The sequence below is a fragment of the Malaclemys terrapin genome, chromosome 2 (genome assembly GCF_027887155.1).
Source record: "Malaclemys terrapin pileata isolate rMalTer1 chromosome 2, rMalTer1.hap1, whole genome shotgun sequence".
NCBI classification, from domain to species: Eukaryota; Metazoa; Chordata; order Testudines; family Emydidae; genus Malaclemys; species Malaclemys terrapin.
The window spans coordinates 116,039,811-116,064,190 of NC_071506.1; the positions used below are offsets into that span (position 1 = coordinate 116,039,811).

Genomic DNA, 24,380 nt, shown 5'->3' on the forward strand with positions numbered 1-24,380 from the left:
AGAGCCTTAAGAAGAACAGAATCAGTGGGGGACATGATGATTCCTTGGAGGACAAGTATCAGGGGGTACCTAGACTTCAACAATTTCCACCCCACCATCAACCTCAGCCTGGACCAGTCCACACAAGAGATCCACTTCCTGGACACTACAGTACAAATAAGTGATGGTCACATAAACACCACCCTATACCGGAAACCTACTGACCGCTATACGTACCTACATGCCTCCAGCTTCCATCCAAGACACATCATACGATCCATTGTCTACAGCCAAGCCCTAAGATACAACCGAATTTGCTCCAACCCCTCAGACAGAGACAAACACCTACAAGATCTTTATCAAGCATTCGTAAAACTACAATACCCACCTGGGGTAGTGAGGAAACAGATTGACAGAGCAAGACGGGTACCCAGAAATCACCTACTACAGGACAGGCCCAACAAGGACAATAACAGAACACCACTGGCCATCACATACAGCCCCCAGCTAAAATCTCTCCAGCGCATTATCCACGACCTACAACCTATCCTGGAAAATGATCCCTCACTCTCACAGACCTTGGGAGGCAGGCCAGTCCTTGCTTACAGACAACCCCCCAACCTGAAGCAAATACTCACCAGCAACTACACACCACACCACAGAAACACCAACCCAGGAACCTATCCCTGTAGCAAACCTCGTTGCCTACTCTGTCCCCATATCTACTCTGGCAACAGCATCAGAGGACCCAACCACATCAGCCACACCATCAGGGGCTCATTCACCTGCACATCCACTAATGTCATATATGCCATCATGTGCCAGCAATGCCCCTCTGCCATGTACATTGGCCAAACCGGACAGTCCCTCCGCAAAAGAATAAATGGACACAAATCGGACATCAGGAATGGTAACATACACAAGCCAGTAAGTGAACACTTCAATCTCCCTGGTCATTCTATCACAGATTTAAAAGTCACTGTCATTGAACAAAAAAACTTCAGAAACAGACTTCAAAGAGAAACAGCAGAACTAAAATTCATTTGCAAATTCAACACCATTAATCTGGGCTTGAATAGGGATTGGGAGTGGCTGGCTCACTACAGAAGCAGCTTTTCCTCTCCTGGAATTGACACCTCCTCATCTATTATTGGGAGTGGACTACATCCACCCTGATTGAATTGGCCTTGTCAACACTGGTTCGCCACTTGTGAAGTAACTCCCTGCTCTCCATGTGTCTGTATATAATGCCTGCATCTGTAGCTTTCACTCTATGCATCCGAAGAAGTGAGGTTTTTACTCACGAAAGCTTATGCCCAAATAAATCTGTTAGTCTTTAAGGTGCCACCAGACTCTTTGTTGTTTTCCTTGGAGGACAGATTGCTGTGGGATGTAGTGAGAACCAATTGAAGGTTGTTAGTGGTGTTCACAGAGAAGCAGCAGATGGTGGAGAGCTGCTTCTGGGCCTGAGAAATGAGCACTGACTGGTGGGATCGCATCATCATGCAGGCTTGGGATGACAAGCAGTAGCTGCAGAACTTTTGGATGCGCAAGGCCACGTTTTTGGATATGTGTGCCGAGCTCACCCCAGCCCTCCAGCAAAGGACACCAGAATGAGAGCTGCACTGATGGTGGAGAAGTGAGTGGCAATTGCACTGTGATAGGGTTACCATATGTCCGGTTTTTCCCGGACATGTCCTGCTTTTCGGCAATCAAACCCCCGTCCGAGGGGAATTGCCGAAAAGCCAAACATGTCCGGGAAAATGCCGGCCGGGCACTTCCCCTCCCACGGCTGCTCTGCTCCGCTCCTCCCCGCTCAGACTTTAAGAGCCGAGCTGCCCGAGCCAGCGCTACCGGCTTTGGGCAGCCCCCCCTGCCTCCGGACCCCGAGCCGCCGGCCAGGCACTTCTCCTCCCCGGCTCCAGCTGCTCTGCTCCGGCGGCTCGGGGTCCAGAGGCAAGGGTGGCTGTCCAAAGCCGGTAGCGCTGGCTCGGGCAGCTCGGCTTTTAAAGTCTGAGAAGGGAGGAGCGGAGCAGCTCAGCTGGAGCTCGGGAAGGGAAGTGCCTGGCCGGCGGCTCGGGGTCCTGAGGCGGGGGGGCTGCCCGAAGCCGGTAGCGCTCGGGCAGCTCGGCTCTGTTTAAGAGCTGGGCTGCCCGAGCACTACCGGCTTCGTGCAGCCCCTGTGCCTCCGGACCCTGCGCTGCCGGAGCCCGGGAGGGGAAGTGCCCGGCTGGGGGCGCAGGGTCCAGAGGCATAGGGGCTGCCCAAAGCCCGAGCGCTACTGGCTTCACGGTTTGCCGGGCAGCCTCCAGACCCTGCGCCCCTGGCTGGGCGCTTCCCCTCCCGGGCTCCAGTTGCACTGGGGAAGCGCTGGCTGGGGGCGCAAGGTCTGGGGGCTGCCCGGCAAACCCTGAAGCCGGTAGCACTGGGGCAGCCCTTTCCCCGTGGCTGGGAGTGGGAGGGAGGAGGGGGCGGAGTTAGGGCAGGGAAGGGGTGGAGTTGGGGTGGGGCTAGGGGTGGGGAAATGGGCGGGGCCAGGGCCCGTGGAGGGTCCTCTTTTTTTTATTTATTAGATATGGTAACCCTACACTGTGAAAACCTGAAACTTCGAATTTCTACCAGGAAGTGCGAAATCACTTTGGAGTTGGAAAATCCACCCTGGGGACCACTGTCCTGCAAGTGTGCAGGGCTGTTAATCATCTCCTGCTATGCAGGACTGTGACTCTTGGCAACGTGCAGGACATAGCGAATGGATTTGCAGCAGTCGTGTTCCTGAATTGCAGTGAAGCAATAGATGGCATACACATCCCCATTTTGGCACTAGACCACCTTGCCAAGAGTACATCAACAGAAAGGGCTACTTTTCTATGGTTATGCAGGTGTTCATAGATCACCAGGGACACTTCACTGACATCAACAACAGTGTTGACTGATCAGGGAAGGTGTGTGACGCTTGCATCTTTAAGAACACAGGACTGTTCAGAAAGCTTCAAGCATGGACTTTCTTTCCTGTCTGGTGTATTGCCCTTGGAGATAGTGAAATGTCAATAGTGATTTTGGGAGAGCCAGCCTACCCCTTGCTCCCCGGCTCATGGAGCCGTACACTGGCCACCTTGACAGCACCAAGGAAAGATTCAGTTATTGGCTCAGTTGGTGCAGAGTGACTGTTGAATGCGCTTTTGGTAGGTTGAAAAGATGCTGACATTGTTTACTCACAGGATTGGTGCTCTCTGAAAAAAAAATCCCAATAGTTATAGCTGCCTGCTGTGTCCTGCGCAATATCTGTGTAGCAGAAGGGGGAGAATTTCCGCTGGGATGGGGGTGGAGTGGGTGTTGGCTGAGTTTGAACAATGAAAAACTCAGTGAGGAGGAATAGGCTCAGGGAGGCATTGACAGAAGAGGTTAGCAGTGAGCCACGGTAATGCATTGTGTACTGTGCTCTACCTGGCCCTGCTGTTTTGGGGCCTGTTAAGAATTGTGTGTACATGGATGAACATAACACTGTCCATGCACCTATTAATTTTGTGGTGCTTGCTGTAAATTTATTATTATTATTACACTGTTTGTCACTGATCCTGTAAGTTGTGTCACACTGTACAGCAACAAGTAAGTGGGTGCTTTCAGCACTGCTAGGCACTCTGCAGCCTATGTGGCGAACTAATCAAGATGAATTATTTCCCAAATAATGGAATTTTATTCAGTAACAAAACCAGTGCAAAGAAAAATCTGTGCAATGTAAAAGCAAATACGTTAAAACCTTAATAAATTAATGGAACAGATCTTAACAAGGGGGCAGAACATTCATGTCCATTTTAGTTACTCATACAGCAACTGTGGCTTTCACAGGTCAGTGCATATGAAGCTGTAGTTGTCCCTAGGAGTAGGGTGGTAGGGGTAGGGATGCAGCCCCTGATGCTACATGGAATGTTGAAGGGGGGTGAAGAGAGGCGCCGTAATGCTGTTCTCCATGGACTGCAAAGGGAGGCGAGCCTGTGACTGTTGAACATGTAGATCCACAAGAGGCTGCAGCATCTGTGCTTGCTGCCAGAGAAGCCCCATTATGCCCTGGTGTATCTCCCTCTCCTCTTTCTTCTGGGTCTCCTGAGCCTTTCTCCTGTCTGTTCTTTCCTTCTCCAGGCTGTCTGCAGTGTTCACCCTCTAGGCCAGGAGTGGGCAAACTTTGTGACCCGAGGGCCACATCGGGGAATAGAAATTGTATGGCAGGCCATGAATGCTCACAAAATTGGGGTTGGGGTGCGGGAAGGGGCGAGGGCTCTGGTTGGGGGTGCAGGCTCTGGCGTGGGGCTGGGGATGAGGAGTTTGGGGTGTAGGAGGGTGCTCTGGGCTGGGACTGAGGGATTCAGAGGGCAGGAGGGGGATCAGGGCTGGGGCTGGGGCAGGGGTGCAGGAAGGGATGCAGGTTCCGGCTGGGGATGTGGGCTCTGTGGTGGGGCTGGGGATGAGAGGTTTGGGGTGCAGGAGGGTGCTCCGTGCCGGGATTGAGGGGTTTGGAGAGTGGGAGGGGGATCAGGGCTGGGGCAGGCAGTTGGGGCGTGGGGAGAGGCTAAGGGGTGCAGGATCCAAGCGGCGCTTACCTCAACGGGCTCCTGGAAGCAGTGGCATGTCCTTTCTCTGGCTCCTATGCATGGAATGGCCCCCGACCCTGCACCCTAGAGCAGGGCCATGCTGTGGCTTCCGGGAGCTGCGTGGTGCAGCCTCTGACCTGGTGCCCTGGCTGCAGCACTGGAGTGGGGCAAGCCCCAGATCCTGCTCCCCAGCAGGAGCTCGCAGGCTGTCTTAAAACAGCTCGCGGGCCGAATCCAGCCCGCGGGCCGTAGTTTGCCCACCCCTGCTCTAGGCTCCCTGTTCATGGTCTGATGCAGCACTGGATTGCAGGATTTCATTGAACATGTCATCCCAAGTCCTCTGCTTTCTTCTGGCTCAGGTGATCCGTGGGTGTGGAAAGGGGGCCCCTCAAGGCTGCAATGGCAGCAGCTGCAAATAAAACACACAGAAGTGCCATAGTCAGTATAGTCACAATGGAAAGTGAAAGTTGAGACTCAGAATTCCCGTCCCTTGCTCCTGTAAAGTTTTAAACAAGACATGCTTATTGACACTTCTACTTCAGAGTGCTTGTGCACAGTGCCACGCACAGTACCAGCAATGGTGAGTATGGCCTGCCAGGGGTGAAGGAAACATGGAGGGAATTGCTCAGCTACATAAAACTCTGAGTATAGGGCAATGGCACTGAACACTGGCACCATTTTCTGCAGGCAGTGGTGATTTTAGCTATCTCACCCCTGAGGGTAACAAAGACTGCGTACTGGGGTGATGCCTGTCGAAATTATCACTGACTGGCATGGGAAAGTGTCCTGCCGCGGAGGAAGGAATAAGGCTGCCATGGCTAGAAACCTTCAGGAGAGGATTGCAGAGTACTGTACCTCCATGAAAGTTTCATTGAGATCTCTCAGGAGGATTCAAGGGATATCCGTGTGTACATAAACAGACTGCGCCTCATAACCCACCTAATTCTCCAGAAGAATCAAAAGCAGATCACAACTCTACCTCTCTTTGCTGTACTGCTACCTCTTCTAGTATGAGTAAATTAATGATAAGTCGATAGCTCTGTCCTGTTAAGTTGGGGGCAACATCAGTACTGTAATGGTAAATACAATTACACACTTACCCGAGGTTCCTTCCCCTGCGTCGGGCTCGCCCTTGCTCGACTGCCAGGACGGACTAGACTGTGGTGGAGTTGGTGGCATAGCTGAACCCACCAGCTGTACGTCCCCCATCCTCCTCCTCATACCTCCTTGACCTTGCTGTTTATGCCAGGGGCCTGTGACTCGCGCTCCTCGGAAGTATCCTCCGTGCTCTACAGAGTGCTGGTGAGGTATCTGCTGAGTATGGCATGCAGCTCTTTAGAAAAGTGGCCAGCCTGCATCTTAGCACTGGATTGATGGTTTACCTCCCTGGCCTTCTGATATGCCTGCCGCAGTTCCTTTGCTTTCATGGGGCACTGCTGCAGGTCTCTGTTGTCCCCTTCTCCTGCATCCCCCATACAATCTGCTCGTAGATGTCCATGTTTCTACAGCTGGTCTGTAGCTGTGCCTGCATAGTCTCTTCTCCCCACAGGCCCCGGAGATCCAATATCTCCAGCCTACTCCAACCCAGAGTGCTTCTGGAGCATGTAGCCAGCATGGCTGGTTGGGCAGTTGCACACAACAATGGAGAGCTGCTAGGTATGCTTGCCAAACTGGACAATCACAAAAAGGCATTTCAAAAATTATGGGGGGTGTGTCTTCTGGTCTCCGTGACCCCTGGGCAGTGTGACAAGAGCTGTCAGTATCGGGCAGTGTAGAACAGCTGCTGGAGGACTGTTAGGGTCGAGATAGATAACGCAGTGTATACACTCACGCTGCGTCCGCCTCAGCACATTTACCAAGTCTCAGTGCTGCTTGGGGAGGTGGTGCGACCATGTCACCATAACGGGGCGCTTACATCAGTGGGAGACAAATTTAAGTGTTGCCATATGCACAACAGGTAGATGCAAGGCAGCTTATGTCAGCCTAACTTTGTAGTGTAGCCCAGGTCTGAGTTTCTCTGGAAAATTCCCCCTCGTGAGTAGTGTGTGGCTTTGGCTGCAGTTATTAAATCATAACTGTAGTGTATTTTACTGTTTATCAGCATTCACTACTGATAGAGAGGGAGAGTGGTGTAGTGGTTAGGATGCTAGCCTGAGACTTAGGAGAGCAAGGTTCAGCTTCCTGCTTTGCTACAGGCTGCTTGTGTGACCTTGAGCAAATAACTTAGTCTCTCTTATCCCATCTGTAAAATGGAGATAATAGCGCTTTGCTACCTCCTAGAGGGTGTTGTGAGGAAAAATATTTGAAAGATTGTGAGGTGCTTTGATACTACTGTAATGGGGGCATATAACTACCTTAGGTATATGAAGAGCTTTGCTTGTAATTATTTTTGGTTGTATGCTTACTTGAGATCTCCGTATGGGGAGGATGATGGGTTTTGGCTTGACTGAAGAATAATTGAATAATGGTTCTCTTAAGCTGAGCCTGTTTGGGGTTTTTTCCCCTCTAATTTTTTTTTCATACATATACTGCATTCTAGAGACTGGTAAGAGCAGGGTGTTTTTTCATGTAAAATGTATAATTTTGTAAGTGTTGTAAAGTTATAACTAAATGTAAAAACAAAAACTACCACCCCTTTAAGCTTGACATGTGTTAAAACTACGTCAGGAAACACTATTGGGAAAAAAAAAGTGCAGACTGGTCCTTAAAAAGTTGCAAACTTCACTAGAAGTCTGTGCGTGTGTGTTTGTGCAAACAAAAGGTCTGCCAACCCTAGAACCCCTGTTAACTTGTTAATACGTTTTATTCTGGCTAATTCCAAGTTTGTCCCACTGCCCGGCAGCAAAAGTGCAAATAAGCGGACAGCTGTGATTAAGTGCCAGATATTTAAACACATCATGACAATTCAGGCCACCCACACTCTTATGTAAATACAGCTTCTGCAGAGTCGCTTCAGTCGGGACTGAAGCTCTGACAAGTCACTTTAACATGATTCTAGGTCAATCAATGCTATACAAAGCCGCAGCCACGTTGATATTTGGGGCCAAATTTAGCCCTCTGTTACACCCATGCAACCCCATTTATTCCAGTGGGTTTACATAGGTGGCAAACTTAGGGAATAATTGTCTCTTGATATTGATCAGATTTTTGCTAACTCAGTAGAAACAACGGCATGTACATTTGAGCATGTACACCCACTAATCTGGACTTGATTAGTTCCCTCGTCCTTGACAAAGGCTGTGATTGGTTATACGGTAATTTTTTGTTTTGTTTCTGCTTTTATTTTCTGTGCGTTTTAAAAACAGGTAAAAGAAATATGTGTGCAAAGATTATACCCCCATAAAAAGTCAGAGGAAAACCCCTTCCTTCGCCCTCCACAAAAATACATGCTCACCTGCTGCAAAGCTAACTATTAAACCTAGGAGTTTCACACATTGCAAAACCACAGGAGCTGCCAAATGTTAGTCTGAGGTATTTTGCAGTTGAGGGATTTTTCTGATACAGCCAAAAGATGACACATCTGTAACTAGTGTGCAAGGCTAAGTAGGCTCTCATGGTGCTATTCTTTCCCCCTTTGCAGGACTGGGTGTGTGTATGATGAGGCAAAGACCTATTTGGGGATATGTGTGGTACTGGTAGGGGAAGAAATTGTTAAATGTGGTAGTGCTGACTAGTACCCCTGGCTGTTTCATCTTGGAACATATAACCATGCTCATGTTATTGGGACATGGGTCATACACATACCATGTTGCCACATGCACTGATACATACTAACTTCTGATGTCTGGTAGTTTCCAACACCAGCTGGGAAATAAAATTAGAGAATGGAAGAGCACTGGGGATAGGGGAAGGATTATTCCTCCAGGGTTTACGCAGAGGACTCCCAAACTGGAAAGTCCACCATGGGGAGGTAGAGGCCACACAAAGCAGCTATAAATCATCTCTTGCACTAGAGGGGCTTGCAGTGGGCCAAGCCAGCCCCAAAAGTAAGTGGGCATGGCTAGAGCTCAGACCACCCAGGGATGTGCTGAATCAACATGGTGCTTCAGCAGCCTCTGCCAGCTGGACTGTTGTGGAACATTTGTAGTATAAATGGGACCGAAACATTTAAAACTTGTGTGAGACTTGTATATGGGAAAAAGCCGGATTCTGATGTATATGAATGCAATTTTCAATACTACATTAGGGCTTTTTAAAACCCACTTTTTAAAAAAAAGTTCAGCTAACAAGGATTTTGTGTAGAGTAGTTGGGCCTTTGACCTTAGATGAAGGTTCAGTATTTTTTTATTTCAGTCCGATTGGTTCATCCATCCTGCACTATTTAATCAGGCATGTGACTTATCATTAGAGTGAGCAGGGAACAACACCTATATGTAGACCGATTAACACTTTCCATGTTACAATTTGTGCAGTCTTATTGAGAAGCTCTACTATTGCCATAGCTTGCAGGAGTCCTTTGAAATTCAGTGGGGGAAATAACCTTAGGCCAGACAAGGGCCTTTTCTTTGTTCCATGACAAGTATCACAACCTTAACTCTGCTCTGTAGTGACACTCTGAACGGGGGGGAAAGTATGGAAAAAAAATCTGTGTCTTTAATAATCGGCTGATCTAATTGAGGACAACAAACACTAAACTGCTTTAATCATAATCAGGGTGAAAGTAACTGAGGACACTTACTGGTACGGGGGCAGGCTGGCTCTGGCCCCCGGAAGGGGTGGGGCCTTGGGCGGAAGGGGCGGGGCTGTGGGTCAGCATCCCCCAGCCAGCCCTTGGCCCGCGCTGCCCGGGGCTCCCATGTTGATTTAAAGGGCCTGGAGCCCTGGGCCCTTTTAAATCGCCGGCTCCAGGGCAGCTGCTCCCTTTGCCCCTCTACCCCCTGGCCACTGATGGGCGGGGGGGGAAGGGGCAGGGACGTTAAAGTGCTGCAGGGTCCTTTGCCACAGCAGCGCTTTAACGTTGCTGCGGCTCCCTCCCCCCACCCCCCATTGGCAGCCCTGCCGGTATGGACCCTACCGGCAGGGCCCCCGACAGGGGAGGCAAAAGGGGCAGGGACATTAAAGCGCTGCCGCGGCAGCACTTTAATACGGGCTGGGTATGGTCCGGTGCGGGTTCTTACCAGTACGGAGTACCGGCCCGTACCGGCTCACTTTCACTCCTGATCACAATGGTGTGGTTGTGTGTCACTGCAGGGCAGAGTTAAGATTGTTTGTGTACCTTGGCTGTGCATTTCTGTACCTTAGCCTTTTTGGATTTTTTTTAAGTGTAACTTTAACTCTGAATTTCCTAGGCTTGTAATGTTTGGTTTGGGAATAATTGCAACATCCCCATAATGTTTTTTGCCTTTAAATTACTAAAATATACTGTCAACCTTAACTTCATTTTAAATTGTTTTATATGGGTTTATTAGAGACTGAATGTCCTTTCCCCCAAAGAGTTTACAATCTAAACAGACAGTACAGACAAAAGGTAAGAGTAAAGGGATACAGTATGCATACAAGCAGAATGATGACTGATGGAAGGCAAATTCCATGATTACTTGCAGAAATTTGTGGATGTATGGGAAGGGGTACTCACACACACACACACACACACACTTTCAACTGATAATTTTTTTTTAATTAAAAATATAATTTAAATATTTATTTGTCAGAGAGGAAAGTTTCACAGAATCATAGACGCAAATTCAGTTCTCTTATACAGTGTGAATGCAGTTACTCCACTGAAGTCAGTGGAACGATTCCACATTCACACCGGTGCAGCTGATAACAGATTTTGGCCCATAGAATCTGGAGACAGAATATCCCTATTCAACAGTGGTGATGGAGTGTGTATACCTCACACAGATAGGCAGGGAGGGGGTTAATTGCATGCAATGAAAACCAGGCAGAAGGTCTGTCTCACACTGCTCAGCCCAAGAAAGGGTATTAATAGAAAGGGGTGGTAGACTAGGGAGCTCTTGGGAAGGAAGCAGTGCACTGTCCATTTTTATGGTGAACAAAAATCACAGTGTGTTGGTTACTTCTAAAACTGAACAAGGAACTTTATTAGAATAAGGAAAACAGTATTAACTGTGTAGCTATTCTGCCTTGCCCTCTGCTTGGCTCCAGCCTTCTCCAGCTCGGCTTCTTGCACATTTAAAAATACAGTGCACATTCTCTCTCACACACATTCTCTCTCTCTCTCTCACCCACACATATCCTGCCCTGGGTAAAGTGAAGTTGTCTTTGTTTGGCAATTGATTCTCCCATGATTCTCCCAGGGGCTAATGAAAACCTCAACCCTCCTGACTCTCTCTCTCTCTTTCTCTGTTGGCCCAAGCAGAGCAGCTCTTCACAGACAGCCGTGTTGCTTTAAAGCAGCAGGATGCCTTATTTTCTTCTTAATTTTGCACTTGTTTTCCTTTTTATTTGGTGCAGGCTACTACCACCCTGGATCCTTTTTGTAAAGTCACTTACTGACAGTTCATCTCTCCATTGCAGGATTGTTCCCTGCTTGATATTTAGGGTCTGATCCAAACCCCATAGAACTCAATGGGGAGACTTTCCATTGACTTCAGTGGCTTTGGATCAGGCCCTTCCAGTACTTGCAGTTTTATCCAGTCCAGCTTATATGTGCCAAGTGATGAGGCTTCCAGGACTTCCTTTGGGGGATGATTCCAGATGCTAATACATCTCTGTCAGGAAGCTTTTCCTGCTCTTCTGCCTAAGTTTCCACTTATAAAATGTCATACCATTACTCCTACTTGTTATTTACTTTATGCATTACTTACTCTTTTGAATATGCTAAATAATCCTGTTCTCTCTTTGATGTATACACCCTTCAAATATTTGTAGACTCTTATGTCTTCCCTTCCTCTTGCAGTTTCTTAGCCAAATTGGACATACTATTTAATTGTTTTCATCTCACCTTGTAAATCAACTCCTTAACCACTTTTGTTGCTCATCTCTTTACTCTCTCCCATTGCTGTTGTGTATTTCGGATAATTGTACCCAAAGGCATAAGTTTGGCTTATTTTTCCAGGTTGAGTCTTGTTTTGTTTCCAGACCATTTTTCTAGTCTTTCCAAGATCCTGTTTTCAAATTCTGTTATTTCTTTGCCCTGACTGGTAATCAGCTCCTCATAATTAACTGTCGCCTTCAAACTTGGCTCTTTAGAAGCTAAGAGTGATTAAATTTGCAACAAAACCCAATATTAAAATATTACCCTCTCCCCAAGAATAAAGTGCCATTGGAGTCGAAAGGAGTAAGAGACCGCCTGTCTGTACTATACCTAATATATGACTGGATTCCATGAAGACCCTTGGGAGCTGCAAAATGTAATATGTGAAGACAAAGCACCAAATTTAAGCTTAACTTTGTGTTTGTTCTGAGCTCCTCAATTTGTCTGTGAGTTGTGGGCAGCATTCTTACTTCCACTTTGATGTAGGAAACACCCCCACCTGACACAAGAAAGCCAAGACTGCAGCTAAATGCTACCAGACAGATTCCGATGACAACTTGTAGATAAGACTGGATCACTTCCTTCAGCAGATATACCACACCAAGGAGGCAATCCATGTTTTTTAGGGTGTCGTCAGCAGACCTGCAGGAGAAAAAGTGTTCCAGCATTAATCAGGGCCATCCCTAGCCATTTGGGTGCCCTACGCAGCCCTCCCGTGGGGTCTGGGTCTGGGAGGCAGGAGCTGTGGGGTGCCACTTTTGGGGGCCCCACAGGCCCAGAGTGGCCCGAGGGATTAGTGGGGGGCAGGGAGCAGCCCGCTCCGCTTCCCTCGCCCTGGCCCAAGCCGTGTCGCTCGGGGGAGGGGGCTAAGGGGAAGGGATCCCCCCCCCCCACAGGAAGCGTCCTTTCCCCAACCTCCCCGCAATCACCGGCAGTGGGAAGTGGAGCACTGCGGCTGGGAGCTGGCGGAGCAAAGTGGTCTGGGGACGGTTTGCTCTGCTTCCCGCCACTGCCGGTGAGTGGGGGTCGCTGGGGCGGAGCAGGGGGGAAGGGTAAGAGGCAGGGCGGAGGGAGTTGGCTGGGGCGGAGCAGGGGGGAAGGGTAAGAGGTAGGGCGGAGGGAGTTGTCCGGGGCCCCACACCCCCACTAGGAATGGCCCTACCCCTTGCAGGGGGGGCCGGCCGGCCGAGGGATAGGGCTGGTTGCTGGGGCTGGTGATGCCACATATGCAGGATGCAGCTGCCTAGGGCACCATGAAATTTGGGGCAATTTGGTGCCCCAAATTCCATGGTGCCCTAAGTAGCTGCGTATGCTGTATATGCCTAAGGACGGCCCTGGCATTAATAATTGAGCTAACCATGTTACTTCCTTTCCAAGGAGGAAATAAAAAGGGTGTCAACTTGGTTACCATTTTAGACATAGTGCAACTAAAACTGCTGGCTGCAACCCATGCTACTGTCATGGTAACTGTTTTTGTAATATGCAACTAACAAATTGTTTTGCCTTCAAATAATTCCACTGTGGAGAAGACATACTGAAAAGGATTCTAGAAGAAAACCAAGTAATGAGGGAGGTGACAATACTGAGGTTAGCCATGCTGTAATACAGGATCTTTTCAAAGAGTGAGGAAGAACTGAGAGTGTCTGCCAAGATTGACAGAATGTACTGGCAAATGGCTTCCTTAAAAAAAATACTGTCGTCCCTGTGGATTGTGGGACAGACTTTCAAAATAACTCTGCTCCTATATAGGCACCCAAGTTAAGTGGCTACATTTTCAAAAAAGCTCCGTAGATGGGGTGCACTTAGATGTTGAGTTCTTTCGATAGTCTGGCCCAAGGGGTATGTCTACACAGCCATTAAGTGTCTGGCCCAGGTCAGCTGACTTGAGGTTGTGGGGCTCAGGCTGGAGCACTGTATAATTGTGGTGTAGACATTTGAGCTCCAGCAGGAGCCTGAGCTATGGGACCCTCCCCCCTCATGAGATCCCAGAGCCTGAGTCTGAACATTTTCACTGCCATTATACAGCCCCACAGTTCAAGCCTCGCGAGCTTGAGTCAGGTGCCTCGGGTGAGCTGCGGGTGTTTAACTGCTGTAGACCTATCCAATGTGCCACAATGGGCGCTGCTTTGTCCTGAATGCTTTTGAAAATCTGGCTCTGTATATTTCTAGCACAAGTTACAGTACAAACTGAGACCCACGCTCCTGCAGTCAGGCCCGGGCAGACAGATCCTAGTCAGTGGTGCTTGGTGTGGGCTCTGGGGTCCACTGACATGGAGTTCATTGTGGGGTCAGGGCTAAAGAAGCTATCCTCCTTTATTATCACACCAGCAATAGAGAATAAAATAAAAAATCGCCCGTGCGTATCTTCATGTCAACGCCACAGAATCACACGAAAGAAGGGCAAATCGACAGGTGACCTCAAGTCTTCTATATGGACAGCGGACAGGGTTAGCACTCTCTCCTTTTTGTTCACCTTGCAGATAGACTAGGAAAATAGCTGGTAAAAGCTCTGAGATTCTTAAGAGTTTGGCTCTTTATTTCTGTGGGAGAACTCCCTTACTTCCCATCCTCAACTACTCTCCGCTTTCCCTTAGCTCACCAGCAAAGTGCATCTGTCCAGCGTTGTGGGAGTGGGCTGGAGTTTCATCACCTTAGCATGCAACCTGGTTCTATCTGAATCATATGCAGAACAAAAGAAATCTGTGAATTACACTATGGGGCCGTAATCCCATGGAGTGGTTCGGCTGTCATCAAACCATGGGAGCAAAGATCAAGTCACCAGCCCCCCATGTGATGTGTTAGCCTCACAGTTGAAAATGTGCCTGTTAATGGTATGATACATGGCTCCAATTCCCTCTTCCACTCCCTGTTCTGCTCCCATCTTCTCCTTCTGTTTCTTCCCTTCCAGGTTATTATTATACCGACTTGTCCTGTCCCTCTCACGTGTCTGTCTAGAGACTTAAATGGCAGCAATGCAGCATCTGCGTACTCTCACATTGCCACAAGAATGGCTGGGGCTGTTGGGGTCCTCTGAGGTGCCTGTGAGGGAGTAGGGTCTTCTGAAATGCCAGCTGTGGCAGCAGATGTAATCTACAGATGTGTTATGCCCCATATGGTCTGTGATTTTTGCTTTAGCTGGTACCATGTATTCCAGTGGCACCTGTGTAATGCGAGGAACTAAAACATGAAGCAGGTTCAACTTGCTATCCATGTATTACCTTGAAAACAAGCTATTAGCAACATCAAAAGGAAAGAGTTTTTGGGATGGTACAACTGTTTAGGTTAGGGGTGTGTTTCTTTACCTTTATGGTTATACCAGTGCAACCCGTAGTGTGGACACAATTATACCAATATAAGGGAGCCATATACCAGTATGACTTATTTCCCTTTTATTATAGCTTTATACTGATACAACTGCATCCTTACTAGGATTGTGTGTACTGCTTTAATACACCAGTATAGTTAAAGGGCTACAACTTTCTAGTGAAGACAAATCCTTTAAAAATTGAAAGCTAAACAGATCCCCCTTGCCTCTGGCTCAGTCAGACCAACCGCCAAGAATAGACACCACTATAACACTTATTACAGAGATTAATGGATAGCCTGATACTCCTGTAGCAGGAATAAACTTCACTGGAGAGTATTTTGGGGTTGTCCTGCTTGGTGATTTGAATTGTTCATTTTACCCTGGGATCAGTGCCAGACTCAGTCTACCAGGTGGTCTGTTTGAAATCTGAATGAACATATTTAACTAGGACCATATCTGGCAATTGGGTCTGTGTGAGTGTAGGGGTCCACCCACAGGGATCTAGCTGCAAGATATGGCCCATAGAAAGTCATTTTAATTTGAGGCCTTTGCTGCTGGCTTCCACAGTCTCTTCTCTGCTGCACTGGAGCGTGGCAGTATTCCTTAAATGTGCCAGAGTTCCAATAGAATGTTTGCACGGCAAGGGTGACCACTCGGTACTTGGGCCAGGTGAGCACAGCTGGAGAAACGTTGTGCCTGATGCCAGGGCTGCCCAGAGGATTCAGGGGGCCTGGGGCAAAGCAATTTTGGGGGCCCCTTCCATAAAAAATAGTTGCAGTACTCTAGAATAATATATTCTCATGGGGGTCCCTGCGGGGCCCCGGGCCTGAGGCAAATTGCCCCACTTGCTCTTTCCCCCCCCCCGGCAGCCCTGCCTGACGCATACATGAGCATCTACAGCAAAGTAGTTAACCATTTAATAGAAAGCATGTCGATTTATTCTTATGAAGTTGCATCTTGTTTCAAAGTAGATTGTAAGCTCCTCAAGGCAGGGATTGTGTCTTCCTGTGGGTGCATACTGCATGTAGGACAATGAAACTCTGATCCCCACTTGCGTCCTTTGAGGGTTGAATTTGGTGCACAACGTCTAAAAGCCAGAGTGATGAATGGATCACTTTTGACACATCAAAACACGCAAGTGCTCCACACTGGCTTCTTCCCCATCTTATTTTCCTTTATTTCTATCCACTATCTCCTTTCCAAATTTATCTGGAACTATTTCTTTAAATGCTTCCAGAATCCCAGGAGGGAGCTTAGTTACTTTAACGTCCTTCTTATACAGAGCATACCTGGTGGCCCTGGAGTGGATGAATAAACTCTGGTGCAGTGAGAGCAATTAGCATTTGAATTAGTGACATGAGGATAACTGGAGATTATCCAATTTAACAGCTGTTGAGTGGTGTTAAAAGGACACAGACAAGAAGTACAAGCAGAAATGTAGTTGATTTTTTTTATTTTTTAATAAAGGGAGGTGAGTTCCACACCTCATATGAAATAAATGTTCTCTCTAATGGTTTAAAAATTAAAACTGCAGTGGAGATGTCTTATTATTTAAGCCTGTTGGCTTATTATTTAAGAGTTGGAAATCCAAACATGACTGTACTGTATCCGTGTATAAGAGCCAAAAAGAGAAAGTGCCTCCAAACAGAAAGGGAAATGGACCAGTCTAGTTTCACAGTTTAGGCCGAGCCAATTGTAAACTGTAAATGAAGTAATTACCAATATATGTTCTTTATTTTCAAGTGCTTTTGCCAGGATGCAGTTGGAGGCTGCCCACAAATAAGATCAAAACTAGAGATGGGCCTGCATGTGGCCCATCTCTGCCAAACCCAGATTATTTCAAGTGACAGGAAGGTCCTAGCACCAATGAAAGTATCCAAAGCAGCATAAAGTATCCTTACAAAAACCACTCACTAAGCACTTGTCTAGACAAGGAGGAAAGGTGTGTTTTTAAAACTGTGAGCCAACACATATTAAAACCCTAGTGTAGACAGGGCAGGTTTAACACTTGTTAATGGGTAAGAGTTATTACTAGTATTTATTTAATAATTAAATAAATACCAGATTAGACCAGTGAGCCATCTAGTGCAGTAGCCTGTCTTATATACTATTCACTATCACATGCTTCTGAACAAGGTGCAAAGATTCACAAAGTGAACAATTATGAATTAACCTGCCCATAGAAGGACCTTCTTCTTAATCCCCACCAAGTGTGTTGGTATTACACTCTGAAACGTGAGGATTTATATCCTTTATAACAATGTCAGGCCCTATTTAATGTAATGAATTTTTTTTTTTGGAATCATACTCAGCTCTTGATATGAATGTTATCTTGTGGCAGTGAGTTCCACAGGTTAACTATTCATGATCTTAAAAAAAAGTATTTCCTTGGATCAGATTTAAATTGGTTGCCTTTTGCTTTCATGGATGCCCCCTTGTACTTGAATTGTTAGAGTGGGCAAATACAAGCACCTCACTGACATATATACCATTCTTTAGTTTGTGATCCTCTATCCTTTCCCCTCTTATGCAGATGCTTTCTAAAGAGTCTTAAGGTGAAATACTGGCTCAGTGGAAGTCAATAGGAGTTTTGTCATTGACTTCAATGGGGCAAAGATTTCACCTCTTTTCAGTCTTAGTCTTTAGTCTTTACAATCTTTCCCCAAGTCTTTCCATACCGCTTTGGTCATATATCTCTCAACCTTTTCTTCTTCTGCTATATATATCTTTTAGGATGAGGTGGTGACAAGAACTGAAGACAGTATTCAATATGAGGGCATACGTAGATTTATATGATGATATTATAATATTCTCACTATTATTCCCTATCTGATAATTTTTCTATACCATATGAATAATCCTTACAGTTTAGTAAACTCAAAAAAATTAGTTTCCTATAAGGCAGTGGCAGCAACACTATTTTAAAATCATTACATGTATCTTGACTAGTCCTTTTTTATTACCTGCGTTTGGCACAGGCTGAGATGATTTTATAAATGGCGTTTACTGTGCAGTTACAAACATATGAAGTAAATGTCTGGATGGTTGGGTTATACCAAAGACTACCTTTTAAAAATAAATTTACACAATACCTCAGAACGTATGTAGTGTATGTGTAGCTACATACTGCGTGGAAAGCAGGCTGGGTCCACACTGCTGTGTACAGCTACACATGTCAGTGAAAGGCTCTGGCAGAGGAGAGGCAATGGGGGAAAGGCTCCAGTGCCTTTTCCCCACTGCCAGAGACTTTCCCTGCTGCTGGAGACTTTTCCTGTGGTAGGGAAAGACTTCAGCAGTGGGGAGGTGGCAGGACCATTACACTGCTAAAAATAGCAGCATAGATGGGGATGCACAGCTTGGGTAAGTAGAAATCCAGGTAGGTTATGTGCTTAAGTACATACCCATATCCTCCAGTGTGTATTTACTCACCTATTCATGCCTCACCTTCCTCCATGCTGTTTTTATCTATACTGGGGGACTGCTTGTGTGTCTACACTACACCCCATTGAAAGAAGGGTGCAGTGGAGATGCACTGAGAGTAGTCCCATTGAAGTCTGACATGTTTCCAATACTCGTCTGTTGATGTGAATGAATGCAACTGTGAGGTGGTTGCTGCTCACTGTTCCCTCAGGTGGTATTTGTGTGGTGGATTAGAGGGGTGAGACATTAGGGCCTTCAGAACTGCCACCAATTTCTGGCCTGGTTGTTTGGGGGTGGTTTTGATTAATACATTATTTACTAAGGGACGTTGAAAAGATTTTTCCAACATTCTAAGTAAGTATGGCAAGATTCCCATCCTGATGTGGCTAAATCAAATTATGCATTTTATTGTCTCTGTTCCTAAACCATTGCTCTACTTTTTCCATATTAGTTTGTACATTTCTATTAACACTGAAGTGCCTCATTATAGTGCACATGGATTGTGCAATGGACCCTATTTTATTTAGACAAGATTCCCATTGCAGTAAGATAAATACACAGTAATGGGAATTTTGCCTGAGTAAAAACTCCAAGGTTCAACACTTGACATTAGCCTTTGAATTCAGAATAGAGGAGCAACTGCTCATCTGGGTCCTCTAGGAGAGGAAAGAGCAGAGATGTCTGTCCCTGCCAGCATCTGCAGAATTGCCATCACCTCATGATCACTGGGATCAAAGGTAGCTGATGGCTCAAAAGTGCCTCATCCAATGCCTGCAGCGATCAATAGAAAGACTGCTGTTGACTTTAATGGGCTTACGATCAGGCACAAAAAGAATCAGCATGGATGTGGTCTTTTCCATCACCATGAGGCAATCAATGTGACCAATCTGTATCCCACAAAAAAGCCTAAAACCAGGCTGCCTGGGAGCCAGGGAATCGGAAGACTTCAAGTATTGCTAAAGCTGTTTTGCCACTCTCTGGCCTCTTGGTTCACCTGTGGTGGCACCTACCTTCATGCTCATCCCTCTTCTTCTGAGCAGCAGTGCTGCCTCCTCCTACTCCTCTGCACGATCTCTTGTGGTCCCTCTTTTCCTCCTCAGTGTGATCCCTTGTGGTTTCTCCTCCTTCTCGAAACAATCTCTCACGGTCCTTCCTCCTCCTCCTCAGTGCATTCTCTCATGCTCTGTTCTCCTCCCCTGTGCAATTTCTTGCTGTCTCTTCTCTTCCTCCTCAGTGTGATCCCTTGCAGTAGTTCTTTTCCTTTTTCACTTCAGCATGATCCATTATGATTCTCTGTCGTCTTTCACACAGTGTCTCACAGCTTCTCCTCCAGGGATTCTCTTCCCATCCCTCTTCCTCTTCCTGGGCAATCACTTGTTTTCTCTCTACTGCACATGGCACCGCCCTGTACGCTAGTCTCTTGTCATTTCACCCTCTCTCTGCAGTCCCTCCAGTCTTTCTCCATATCCCTGTCCTTTCAGACTCCAGTGGGTTATTGAGTGAACTTATACTGGCTTCTCCAAGCTCACCTTTCTCTGCTCATCTGTGGGGCTGCTGAGCAGTGACTAGGCAGGAAATGATAACATCCAGGTACTATGGCATCTTCTCCTTTGGTGAAGTATGTCAGAGATGAGCAGTTAACATCACAGCATTGTTGCATCATCTCGTGTGATGAGGTATACGAGAGACAGTGGGGTCTGAACGGATTCTAATCTGCCCAGCCAGGCCCGTGTGGGATCCCAGGTCACCATGCAGATTGTTGGCTTCAGAACAAGAAAAGCAAGAATCAAGAGATGCAGTTTGTGTAGTTTCAGAGTGGTAGCCGTGTTAGTCTGCATCAGCAAAAACAATGAGGAGTCCTTGTGGCACCTTAGAGACTAACCAATTTATTTGGGCATAAGCTTCCGTGGGCTAGAACCCGATGAAGTGGGTTCCTCGTTGTTGTTTTTTTTTTAGTTTGTGACAGTTGGGTTTGGCAGTCAGGACTCTGGCCTCTACTCCTGGCTCTGCAGATAACTCATTGTGCAGCTTGATGAGTCGCTTCCCTCTCCATCTTGGATTTTCCATCTGTAAAATGGAGCTAGTAATAACATTCCCTCAGCTCCCTCTTAGTAAAGTGCTCTGCGCTCCGGGGAGGGGGCATGGTGCTGGAACATGTCAGGCTGTTAGTAACCGGCCCAGTTCTCTTGGCCTCATGTACTGATGTCCCCGCTCCTTGCTGCTCCCCACAGATGTGTGAGGGAGGAAGCGTCCTACCAGACCCCACATGGGACATGAGAGCCTCCCAGGAGTGTCACCCCCATCCTGAACCCTGATATTGATGCATTTGCACAAGTCTGGGAACAGAAATGACCCTTTGGGTGGAAAGTCCCAGCTCCTTGCAGTTACTAAAGCTCCAATCAGCCTGTTTGCAGGAGTTGGCAGCTCACCCTGGTGTTCTGGCCAAGCTCCAGCTCTGGGATTCCGTTCCACACCCTCTGCATTGTCAGTTGGGTACAGGAGTTCTCCTCATTCCCTGTCCTCTCAAACAGTTGCTGTATCCCAGGCCAGGGCTGGGGGACCGGATCCCTTTATTTCTCACACTCATCTCACAGGGGTTAAGGGTGTGTGAGAGCTAGTTAATGAACAATGATGGGGATATGTGCTTTGAAATCCTTGGCCGAGGGAGGGTTCAGGTCCCAGCTATGCTGGGAAACTCAGCAGGTTTGAACCCATTTTCCTTATCAATGAAAATCTGGGCTGGGCTCACTGAGCTGGGCCAGCTGCTGCAGAGGGGGAGGGGCTTCTTTTAAAAGGGTTCTGGCAAACAGACTTTTCAGGACCCTTTTGAGTAGACCCACGCGCCGTCCATCCGCTGCTCCAGCCACGCTGGTGAGAGCCACCGAGGAAATCAGTTGTTGAAAAGGATTTCAGAACACGGTCACTTTCCCCATGTAGATGGGGGGGCCAGAAGTGCAAAGAATTATTTATTCCCCATTAAAATGCCATTCCCGGCACTGACCCCATCACACTCCATGATAGACCACTGGCTGATGGGCACACTGCCTTCCACTCATGGGCAGCATTAATGCTGGGTGAACTCTGTCCCCACTGCACAGACCCTCCTAACACCTACTCCCTTCCATAAGGGGGACATGGGGAGTGGGGAGCTGGACAGGACAGCTGGGGAAAAATTGAGTTCCTCAGACACCATCTCAAGGATCTTTTATTTTTCAGTTTTTTGGGAAGGGTGGGCAGGAGTGTGCAGGTTGAAATAAGAATGGAAAATTTGGTCAGCAGCAGTGACACAGAGGGCTGGGGCACCTGGACAGTGGGAAGTAGGGGTTACAGGTGCAGCTGGACTCCATCTTATCCCAGCTACCTTTGAGCACATAGTTGAGCAGGATTGATGGCAGTTTAGGCACCTAATGATAGATCCAGTCCTACAATTGACATCACATGGGAGGACTGCTGCATCTGTATTTACATTGCCTTCAGCGGGGCTCCATGCAGATGTGGCGAACTGCAGGATCGGAGCCTCTGATTTTTGAAGGAATTAAAATATACATTTTTGATCATGCTGTCATCATTATGTGTGCAAACATAGTCATGCTGTTGTGAGCCTTCTTTTTAAAATGTGGCCCTAAATATATACCCACAACTCTGAACATGAAGGGCCAAATTTTCTACTGGTATAACTCCATTACAGAGAACATTTGGCCCTGTATCATTTGCATCCATAAATTACATTATTTATATCTGCAAACAGCCTTTGAGCATCCAGGTTCTGCTCTGCTGGCACAAACAGGGCCAACCAAATTGTGGGTGCAAATTTAGAAGCATTTATGAAACTGTGGCACGGAGACTATTGATTTCTTATTGCATTACTCTCAAATTTTGACAGGCATCTGAGTGAGAAGGGCTATTGAAAATGTAGCTCCTGCATCAGCAATACCAGAGCATCTCTCTGGCCAAGGGGAAAGGAATGTGGCATCTCCTGGTGATTTAGAAAGCTTGGGTGGTTTTACACATAGGAAACTTTTAAAAATGTGTTTCCTCCCAGCGTCTGGCCTTTTGTTTTTCAGCCATGCTTGATTCTGTAGTTGGAAAGCTGAACTCCCCCAAAGTGAACTTCCTCTCCTTCTATAAGCTGACCCCTTGTGGTTGCTATAGCAACTGCAAAGAGGATAATGAACTGTGTAAACACTCAGTTCCTGGTACTGTGACTTGAGAGAGACTCTGAACTATGGCATGTGCAGAAAAGTGGCTAACAGAGAGTTGTGAAATGAAAACCCAACAACTTCTCTTCTTCCTCCCTACCTTCCCCGAGGGAAAACAAAAGCAGTAGGACGGTAACAGGCACAAACATGTCTGATATTGAAGGATTTGAGCACATTGTAGAGGGCCACAGAAATGAAATCCAGACATTTACCTTGCGGCCAGGGTTTGAGTCTGAGCTAGGGATGGAAATGTATAGTGCAAGCCACAAAATCAGATTCATGTGACATTCTCACTTATTGTTGAGCTTCCATCTGTGCTGGTGAGCAGTTTGATACCGACATGCCTGCAACTCCTTCCATTTAATTAATTCAAGCAATTAACCAAGTGTGAAATCCATTTGTTTCTGGGTCTTTGGTTACTCACTTTGATGTCTACTCTTTTTTTTTAAAGTGTATTTTATTACTGTCTGTGTCTGAGTCTCTGAACTGGAGAACAGTCTCCTTGCTTTCCAAGTACTGACGCTGATGTCTGACTCTGGTGCAAGGTGCTCCTATTCTTCTGATTACTGTTTAGGGGTATTAGGCAACAATAGCCCGTGGAGCACGCTGAAAAAACACCGCAGGGTTGCTACCAGGAGAATATTTCACAAGCACCACATGGGTATTTGTACCTCAAGGCCAGTACAGAGATTCTCCTGCAATTGCAGGTACTTGTTCACCACGTATCTGGGTCTACAGATTTTGAAATGATCTGTGGAAAGTGCCTTAGGGTGTCAGTTCACCAAAGGGTGGGTACTTGATCCAATCTGATCCCCAGCAACACCAACCTCCATCACCCCCACCATTAGAATCCCACCCTACATCAGTCATTTAGCTCCCCTCATCAATCATGCTTCCTCAAAGAGGAAAAAAAATGTACCTTTCTCAGTTGCATGCAGCACTACTTTGGTCCCAGATACTCCTCCAATTTGGCTGGATTGAGCAACTATACTCTCCTTTCCCCTGTAACCCAGTTCTGATGTTCTGCCGATAAGGCAGTAATTATTTACAGTTGCAGCTATGGAATGCCCTTGTGTGATTTTGAGGTATTAAAGTCTAGCTGGCTTTATGCCATTCTTTTGCTCAGGGTTTAGTGTTGATTGATATGACTTTTGGTGTGGGTACATGGGAGAGTGATTTGATGTATTGTTGATACCAAAGAACAGCATGATTGTTGCGCAGATCACACAGAGCTTTCGTTTTCAAGAAATGTCTTTTCTATATACAGATATGGTTGCAACCTGGCTATTAAAAAAAGCAAGTTAACTTATTAGAGAGAGAAGGTGGGTGAGGTAATATCTTTTACTGGACCAATTTCTGTTGGTGAGAGAGACAAGCTTTCGAGTTACACAGAGCCCTTTTTCAGGTTTGATGTAAGAAGAGCTCAGTGTAAGCTCTAAAACTTGTCTCTTTCACCAACAGAAGTTGGTCCAGTAAAAGATATTACCTCACCTACCTATCTTGTCTCTCTCATATCCTGGGACCATGCATACAATAGTGGAAGATATAAAATCTTGGCATCTGAAATGGAAACTCCGCAACATGAAGAAAAAGGAAGCAAAACTTAACAACGATATCTACTTCCTGAGCAAATGCAAGAAACAAAACATGATCCCTAGAGGTCGCACCATCTATAACGCTCTGACCACTCCTATTACTCCCAATATGCTGAACAACTCTGCAGAAGGACTTCAGAAAAACCACTTACTGCACCTCACGTACTCCAGAAGGGATAATTTCAGACAAGAAATTATCACATGCTCTCCGACTCACTGGAAGAAAAAAATAAAATAGCCAGACATAAAGGTTTGTAAAATACATCTCTTTTAGGAAACTATGGTGAGTAGGCATATTGAAAGTGCTTAAAGAAATACATCTTTGACAGATCAATCTTGGAGAACACGAGTACA

At 46.8% G+C, this 24,380-nt stretch overlaps 1 long non-coding RNA gene across 2 annotated transcripts; it reads right to left on the reverse strand.

Moving 5' to 3' along the window:
- Window positions 1–3,021: 3,021 nt before the first annotated feature.
- Window positions 3,022–23,427, reverse strand: LOC128832331 (uncharacterized). Of its 2 annotated transcripts, none has more exons than XR_008443962.1 (3): window positions 23,351–23,427; window positions 5,666–12,147; window positions 3,022–4,974 (listed from the first exon to the last, which is right to left on the reverse strand). It is a non-coding gene; the product is annotated as an uncharacterized LOC128832331 (long non-coding RNA). The 2 variants fall into 2 exon arrangements; XR_008443963.1 differs by adding an exon at window positions 19,243–20,299 and having other exon boundaries at window positions 3,022–12,147; window positions 23,351–23,414.
- Between the last annotated feature and the right edge of the window lie 953 nt (window positions 23,428–24,380).